This window comes from Alligator mississippiensis, chromosome 3, assembly GCF_030867095.1.
Source record: "Alligator mississippiensis isolate rAllMis1 chromosome 3, rAllMis1, whole genome shotgun sequence".
NCBI lineage: Eukaryota > Metazoa > Chordata > Crocodylia > Alligatoridae > Alligator > Alligator mississippiensis.
The window spans coordinates 176,601,676-176,611,158 of NC_081826.1; the positions used below are offsets into that span (position 1 = coordinate 176,601,676).

General features: G+C 41.3%; 1 protein-coding gene across 2 annotated transcripts in view; it reads left to right on the forward strand.

Annotated features, from left to right (window-relative positions):
• Nucleotides 1–9,483, forward strand: part of MLLT3 (MLLT3 super elongation complex subunit) — a 307,823-nt gene that overhangs the window by 260,533 nt on the left and 37,807 nt on the right. The window lies entirely within an intron of this gene.

Below are 9,483 nucleotides of genomic sequence, written 5' to 3' on the forward strand. Positions count from 1 at the left end.
ATTTTAAATCAGAAAAACAAAGCTGCCACTGTCTATAATGTATATATGTATTTTGGCAGTTGCACTACAATACACTGAAATAGCTGCTCATGATGGAAATGCTAATAGGCCCTTAAGCTTGGTACAAGCAACCAGGCAGTACAAAAATAAACAGCGTCAAATGTATTCCAAAGATTAACAAGTGCAAGGCATGTGTTTGTTTTTTTTCTGAACTTCAATAATTTCCTTAATTGTTTAGCAGTGCATGTCATATATCATGAACCTTTTTATCCTATGGAGATCATTCTGTGTTGCTTGCTGTAGGGTGCTTGCTGTGTTGCTTGATGAGGGTGCTCATTTTCTGAAGCGGGATACTGTACCTCAAAAATTAACTCTTGTGCATGAAAGAATTAAGAATTTCCAATGAATGATGGGACTACAACTCACATTTCTGAAATGCTTTTGTGTGTGCTTGTGGGTTAATCAGTGCATTACCTACAACTAGACCTACTAAGTTTACAAGGCTGGCCCTGTGCGTGAGAGAACAGGCACATTCACATCATAGCACAATCATATAAGAGCCCTGCATTTACTTGAGTAGCAAGAAGTGCCGCAAAGACTAGACAGGAAGGAGAAATATTACCACAACAACAACAATGCCTTTTCAGTTTTCAAAAAAAAAAAAAGGGGGGCTGAATATAGTTCTTTGCATTAATAGAGAGAGTACTATTAGTTGATAAGCAGTGAGATCTAGTTCAAGACATTCTGATGTAATATTCAGGAAGAAGACTCTAGTGCATTATTGGTACAATTGAACGGAGTTGTTGACCTAATGATCTGAGAGGTAAATGTTAGTGGGGTACATTGTGAGTTACCATGCTGTTTTTTCACACACTAACATCTCTCTGTCAATTGTGTGGGTACTGTACCTGACAGTAGTTTTGCATTGTTTTTTTCAACACAGATTGAGCCAAAGGTAAGAGTGGGCAGCTGAATTCAGCACAAGATGCATTTTTGTTATCACTGGTGGTAGTTAGAGCTGGAAATCTTCCTTGGATATTGCATCAGACATGTCCTGCATTTTCCTATGTTCCATTGTACAACCTATGCTGTAAAATTGCCCTTTCCATTAATAAGCCATGCCCTTGTCTCCTATGTGAATGTGGCATAAATTATTATCTTTCTTCACTGCTGGGTGAAAATGGAATTCAAGGTCTGTGTCCAGTGCAGGAAATAGTAGGTTTGTTAAGTTGTCAATGACATGTTTTTATTCAGACCTAGAAATAAAGCCAATCTCCACAGAAGGGGAAAGGTGAGATGTACAAAAACATTCTTTCCCCACAGTAAATTTTTTCCCTTCTGCTTCCTTAAGTTTCTAAAAGCTAGAAAAGAGAATACATACAAACTGTGAAAAGAAATCAAAGGTATTGAAAAGATAAAACAAATGAGTTGTATTAAACTGTGCAATTAATAAGGTTGTAATGCTGATATTGATTTCAGTGTAGTGCAGACATTCCTAGCACATGTGGTTTGTGTATCCATGTCTGAGTGGGTGGTCTAGAAAAAAAGTGCTAAGTGCAGCAAGATGGCTTAGTTTTTGAGCAGTGGAGAGAGGCCTTCATGACAAGCTCAGCCAATGTCATCCAGACTCTCCAGGATAAAATAGTTTTCTTTAGCTTTGTTCTGAGAGCCTAAACCTTAGCTTCACTTATTCATTTAAATATTCAAGTCTCTTCAGCAAAGCATCAGTCACAATGCAGGGGCTTTAAATATTGGCTGGCTGGTTGGTTCAGGATGGGGGAAATGAGTAGTATGGAATGTGTAATAACTTTCTCTTTATGTCTTTCTATTTTCTTGATGTTCAAGTCTGAAGCCTCTTCTTTAAAGCTTTATTACTTTAGGTGATATGGGAAAATTGCTGTTTGTATTATAGGGTCACATGTTATTAGCATAATCCATAGAGAAAAAAATGAATTAAATGAACTTTTTTCAGGAAGTATGTATGATGCCTGCAGAAGAATATCAGATCTCAGTGAGAAGGCCTACCTCATGGTTGGCCTTTTAGGGCTTTCTGCAGAGAGGCAAGCTCCTGAATGCTGTTGTATATTATCCAAAGGTTGTTTTGGAAGTAAAATGTCTCTGGGTTCATGGGCTGAGATCTTTGTAGAAGGATGGCCTGTGATTAAACCTGGATTAATACCCTTTGGTTCTTTCTTGATTATCCACCTAAATTCTATTCTGTGTGCACAGGTCTTCACACACAAGACTAAAACTTTTTTTAAAACAAGTGTTCAGTGGAGCCATCCTTCTTGAAGTGTGGGGCCCAAAACTGGACACAGTAATTGAGGTGAGGCCTCAGCAGTGCTGAATAGAATAGAAGAATTAGTTCTCTTGATTTGTAATTACACGTGTTAATACAACCCAGTATGCTTTTGGTTTTTTTACAAGAGCAAACAGTTGGCTTATATTCAGCTTATGGAAATAATTCTAAAAGGCACTTCGGACCAGTTCTGGAGGGCTCACATCTCTCTGACAAAATAATTCATGCCTGCCAACATGTGTGCTGTGTATGAAGGTAACATTTCTGATGTAAAAGCATACCTGCTGGGATCAGGAAACAGTAAATTATCCATCACTGAGGGTCTTTGCATTTGGACTGGATGTCTTCCTCAGAGAGATGTTTCAGTTCAACTGCAAGTTATTGAACTGGATGAAGGCATTTCAATGTGGGTTCATGGGACGTGCTATGCTATAGTCAGACTAGATGAGCGCAATAGCCCCTTCTAAGGTTATAAGTATCTATGAAATGGATTGAGATCTACAAGACACCTTATATTGGCCCCCTGTGCAATGTGAGAATGGATAGACAGATTCCAGAAGTATATTGGATTTTGGCAGACTTGGAGGAAACTTAACTTTTCTTCTTATCTGTAGTAGTTGTTCATCATACTGCACTGTCATCCATAGTCACTGACACTGTCAGACCCTAAACGTGAGGCAGGAAAGCCCTGCATACCAGCCAGTAATTCTGAGTTGCCACGCATTTGTCTCTCCTGGGAAAAACTTTTCCTCACACATGGTTTCGAGCTTCAGAATTCACCCTTATGGCCTTAGTTAACATAGGGGTAGATAGAATAGCCCCTTCTAAGGTTGTGTAAGTATCTATGAAATGGATTGAGATCTACAAGACACCTTATATTGACCTTAAACCTAACATTCAGTGATACTGAGACCCTTGCCATATATTACACTTAAAGCGTGGTTAACCAGTTAATCTCATTTTAAATTGTAACCCAGCCACATATTAAAGGGATTAATGGCATCATAAAACAAGGAATAAGCCACAAAAATATTCCACAAAAATGTGTCATAACTTTATGGCTGGTTTCTGTGATGCCTTTAACTGAACATGTGGCCTGATGGGTCCCAGCCGTGGGGGCTGTATCATGTGCTCCTGCGTTTGGGAACCCTGATCAGACGATCAGGGCTCCCAACAGCAGGGGCACACCATGCACCCCTATGGCTGGCAACCCCGAATAGCTGACAGGCCACAAGTGTGTCTGATGCCCCCCCACAGCTGGGAGCCTCTTCAGCTGATGGGGCTCCTCCAGCTGGAGGAACTTGCTACTTGCTGGTGAAGGGGAAGCCTGGGATCCTGATCCCAGGCTTCCCCTGCACCAGCAATAAGGTATGATGAGATCTGATGTGCAGTCACACCTCTTACCATGCACATGTGGCATAGCAGTAAGCACAACTGTGTGGATCATGCTTCAGATCCATTGTGCCTTTACCTGCTCTTCTGCTCCTCCAGATGATAGGCTCTGAGCCACTTAACCCCTTGGGGTGGGGTGGTGGTGTTGTTTCTATTATTAGAATTGAATAACATTTCCAAAGGAAAAAAAATCCCTGTATGAAAGGATTTTCCCCCTAAAGTTTAAACTTGTATTTGAACCAGTTCCATCTATAAAGTTACAAGTTAGCAAGGATATGGGCTTTAAAAATTGGTGTGCTGTAATTAATAAGTTATTTATTTTAAGATCTTTAAGTTTTCCATTAGGTGCCAAGATTAGGGACTTTTTGTTAAAAGTCTTAGGGGAAAAAATGTTTATTATTTTTAATTAGGCCACAGTAAGAGTAAAGCTTGCTTGTGGTACAAAGACCTTGTTGCAGGGTAGAATTTGCTTTGAATAAGGTTTTTTTTAATATGTAATTTTTAAACAAAACTAAAACAGGCAAATATTAACATCATGATATGCAATACAAAAGAGGCTCCCAAAGGGATTCCCAAGGATTATATAACATTTTGAAAGGGGTTAAAGGTTACAGCTACACTTCTTGAAGTAGTTTTTTAAAGCATATGCTACATCATAGTCTGTTGCAGAAGGTTAAAGCAAGACTATAATGTTTGCGTCTGAAATAATTTTTAATGTTGTGAATGAATGCCTTTTGCTGATCCATTGCAACTTTCTTTACTTGGCTTGTTTGGTAGAACATGCCTTCAGTTAGTTGCTGCTTTGAAATAGTTGTTTTCAAAAGAGTTTTTGGTTATGATAGTAATACTCATTTATGCCCCTGTCAGGCAAAGGCTAATGCACGTGGTTAATGTTATGCACTGTGAGTATTTCCATTTGCTACAGTGGTGCAACTTGCAGTGCGGAAACTTTTCCAGGTGCAGGGTCTTAAGCAATTACTAATGCTGGAGTTGAGGAGCACTTATAGGAGGACCCAGAGGAAGTCTATTATGCATGCAGGGTCTTTGCTAGCTGTTATATACGGTACTCTTTCTTTAAATGCTGTAATTGTGCCACCTCTGGCACCAAGTTTGCAGTCTGTCTGGGTCATCCTCAGAACAATGAAGTTACCAGCCATGTTAGCTGTGTGGTGCTCTTACTCCTCTGTACTAGTCTAACCCACACCACTGTGGAGTCACAAAGATATAACACTTTTCTGCATGATGGGAAAGGAGAGGCCTCCACTACAAACCTAATACAGGTTTGCAGTGCAGTGGATGGTTTGGCTTTGGATCTCCAACACCTGAGGGACATGACCATGCAATTTTTTTAAAAGTGTTCTATGGTAGAACTCTGTGTTACATACGATATAGTACAATTTTACCTATCCTCGTAGAAACAATGACTGGCATCATCTTAACCTCAGGTTTGCTAATAAGGGTTTAGTTTATCAAGACTGAAAGGGTGGTCCAAGTATTGTCACTTTTGTATTGTAATTATCATCTCTTCCAGGAATTATAATCTACTACCTGGAAAGCTTATGACTGTTTTTGCTTCAGGGGGATATACTAAAAAAATTGGCTGATTTGTCTCCAATGCAAGATTATAATCTCTCTAGCTGAGAAAGGAGAATATTATTACAAGACAAATAGAAGTTTGATGGGTAGGATTGAGATAACTGGCAGACTGTGTGAAGTCCTGTTGTGTGTAGCTGCCAGGGCTGCTGTGTCATTTACAGTATGAAAGGGATCCCTGGTGGTATTTGGAGTATTTTTCCCTTGAAAAAGAAGAGTGCCAGCTGGCTGGTTACACTGGCTTTTCAGCTCTTTGTACTGCCATAGCAACATGAAGTGGCTGGACCAGTGCTGAAAACTTAAGCCCTATTTGGAGAAAAAGGAATACTAAAGGTTTTTATGTAGTTTAAGTTCCTTATGCCTTTGAAAGAAAAGCATGGACAGCTGCCTAAACTGACCTTTTTTTCCCCCAAGGATCACAGATGAGGAAGGAAATAGTATATAAATGAAAGAAGTCATAAAATCAAAATGTAGTTTAACTAGAAAGAAAACATTTATGTAATATAAAGAGATGTGCGAGTAGCTGGACCGCTTAAAAAATTGAAGAGGAGGAAACTTGCCAGTATTTACTAGACTTGAGAGAGAATCTTGCTGGACTGGAAAGTGGTGAATGCAAGTATAAGTATAAAAAAAAATCCTATGCTAACTATTAGCATATGCTAATTATATGCTAACTAGCAACCAACTAACAACAGCTAATAACAACAGAATGCAGTTCAACAAGGAGAAATGCAAAGTGCTGCACCTAGGGAGGAAAATTGTCCAGCACACCTACTGCCTAGGAAATGACCTGCTGGGTGGCACGGAAGTGGAAAGGGATCTTGGAGTCCTAGTGGACTCCAAGATGAACATGAGTCGGCAGTGTGACGAAGCCATCAGAAAAGCTAATGGCACTTTATTGTGCATCAGCAGATGCATGACGAATAGATCCAAAGAGGTGATACTTCCCCTCTATCGGGTGCTGGTCAGACTGCAGTTGGAGTACTGCGTGCAGTTCTGGGCACCGCACTTCAAGAGGGATGCGGATAACCTGGAGAGGGTCCAGAGAAGGGCCACTCGTATGGTTAAGGGCCTGCAGACCAAGCCCTACGAGGAGAGACTAGAGAACCTGGACCTTTTCAGCCTCCGCAAGAGAAGGTTGAGAGGCGACCTTGTGGCTGCCTATAAGTTCATCACGGGGGCACAGAAGGGAATTGGTGAGGTTTTATTCATCAAGGCGCCCCCGGGGTTTACAAGAAATAATGGCCACAAGCTAGAAGAGAGCAGATTTAGACTGGACATTAGGAAGAACTTCTTCACAGTTCGAGTGGCCAAGGTCTGGAATGGGCTCCCAAGGGAGGTGGTGCTCTCCCCTACCCTGGGGGTCTTCAAGAGAAGGTTGGATATCCATCTAGCTGGGGTCATCTGAACCCAGCACTCTTTCCTGCCTATGCAGGGGGTCGGACTCGATGATCTATTGAGGTCCCTTCCGACCCCAACATCTATGAATCTATGAATGAATCTATGAATCTATGAATAACAGCTCAATAGTTTTCTTACAGATGTGCAGTTCTTGAGAGTTGGGGGAGCTTGAAAGGTGGGTTTCAGAATGAACTATGAGAGGCATGTTGGACAGCTCTTAAAAGTAAATACCTGAAATTTTTCAGGATGTTATTTTTATGGTTTATTTATTAATTTTATAATAAAAAAATTTCCTTGGAGGAAGAACAGCTGTATTGCTAGAATGCACTAATTAGTGTTTCACATGAGAGATAAATGGTTATGGTGAAACTGGCATTGAGGTTGAAAGCCATTTTAAAAGGAAACAAATGATGAAGTCATAAACTGAAATTTTACAAGCAAGGAAAATTATTTCAGTGGCTGCAGGAATTCTGGTTCCATTTATAATCTGGTCTGACCTCCTACAGAAAATACAATGATAAATTGCTCCCAATGATTTATAAACCGCCTGCCCCCCCCAATTACATTAAGTCCTGACTTAAAAGATTCCAAATGAGAGAGAAGTTTTTTGGTTAGTCTGACCAAAAGTTTAATTACTTTTCCTGTTTAAAAATATAGTTAAAATATATCTTTGGATTTTGGATTTGGCTGGTCTTGATGATGTAGACTGGTTATAGATACCATATTTACTCAAATACAAGATGACTCTGAATAGTTAGATTCTTTATATGGAGAATTTATAAATTTGTTATAATTTTCCGGGTATAAAATGTAATTATTGGAGTTTTCCCTTGAATTTGTCCCCTTCCCACTGCTACATCAGGGAAAATTTTAATACTGGGGGTCAGGTAGCCCCCTTCCCAAATTCTTCCCTCAGAAGCCCCTTCCTCCCCTCTTTACTGTTAGACCCTGCTCTCCTTTGTGGGTGCCGAGTATAGCCGGAATGGGGCCGCAATGGAGTACGCGCAGCGCTTGCGGTGGGCAAACTCCTGGCTAAGGGCAGTACTTTCTTCGCTCGGCTTTGGTTTTGTGCCCCCTTCCTCTCGGCGTCTGAATAGAACCTGCTCACTTCCCATCACACATCCGAACGCCCTGGGATAGAGATGTACTTCCCACTCTTTCGCAGTTTCCTTTTCTCCTTCAAGCGAGAGGTAACTGCTGACGAGTCTTCCACCTGTTCCGCCCGCTTGGTGGTAGGCGATGTGTGCACCTAACTCCACGGTGTTCTGCACGTGGCGTTTCCCATTGCGCCAGGGGCAATTCTTAACTAATTCCGACTCCATTGCATCTTCCCCAGATACTGATCCTGTTCGCGACACCATGTGGGTGCCGAGTATAGCCGGAATGGGGCCGCGATGGAGTGGAATTAGGCACAAACGCGTACTGGTTGAATTGAAAAGAACTTTACTTACAAACTGATGTACAGGGACTTGAGTCAATGCACACAGTGTAGGTACAAGAAAAATCACACCGATGTTTTCCGAGCATGCAGGGTGCGGGGTACATCAGGACGGTCGTCGACGGGGCGTGGTTGGTGGTTGATCAGGCCTCCAATTTTGCTCCAAGGTACACGAGGAACTCGTTCCCAATGTACACGCAGAGTTCTTCGACTTGGGCGGAAACTACCCAAGCTTTTATACAGCTAGTGAGCCCATTGCTAGCCGTCGGGTATGAATAATTTACAATGAGCCAATCGGTAGCATGCATCCAAACAGTGCAGCTGCTAGTTTTGGAGGGAGCTGATCACTGCACCAATGTTTTTCCTGCCGTAGCGAGGCATCCCTTGCACCGAGTACTCGCATCGTGCTAAGAATTCTGCTGTGTCGAGGCACTTTTAATTACTAAGTACTGACATCCTTGAGCATATGGAAGTCAGGGACAAATTTGAAAACACTGATCTTGAAATAGTTAAATTACTATAGGTACCCATAGACTTAGTTCATTCAGAATTGATTCATTTTACCTTTTTTGAAACTGCTGCAACTTTTAGTACAAGCTACTCCTTACACACACTTTTCAGCATTACTTTTGTGTGTACTTATAGTGCAAACTTTTTTTTTTTTTTTTTTTTTTTAAAGTGTCATGTTTTGGGCCAAATCAGCCAAATATGTTCTCGATTCTATCGAGTGACCAGCGCTCAATCATTCAAATCAAGTCCATGTGACACTACTACTGCCAAGTAGCTTACCTCCCAGACTCTTCAGCCTGGGGCTTCAGATGCTCCCAAATCTATGGCAGGCATCTTATGTGCAAGCCTCATGCTCAGAGACCTTGGAGTTTGGATGCTCCCTTGTCTCACTTACCCTTACCCAAAAGGCCAAAGGAGCAAGATAAAGGGAAAGTCCAATGCATCTTGGCCTTTTGGCACCAAGGAGAGGGTGTCAGGGCTGATTGGCCCTCCAAGTGCTGTCCTGGTATTGCAGTACCTCCAAGCCTGGTATCAGTTCCCTGTGGAGGGAGCACCTGCTAATTTTTTTTTAAAGGGCCACATTAAAAAAAGGGTTCCCATTGGTATATTTGTCCAATATGGGCTATGTGTTTTATAGTCATGATCAGTGTTGGTCTCATTTAATCAACTTCATAGTTAGTTTCCATTACTGAGCACATGCTGCTTTTGGCAGCAGTCTAATGATAGACAGTATATTTAATGAGGTTTCCTTGCATGCAAATGTAAGATGAAGGGCTTTTTCCCCCATGCTGACTGAGGTGGAAAACCTCATCTTATGTTTGAATAAACACAGTATTATGTAGGGGTTCAG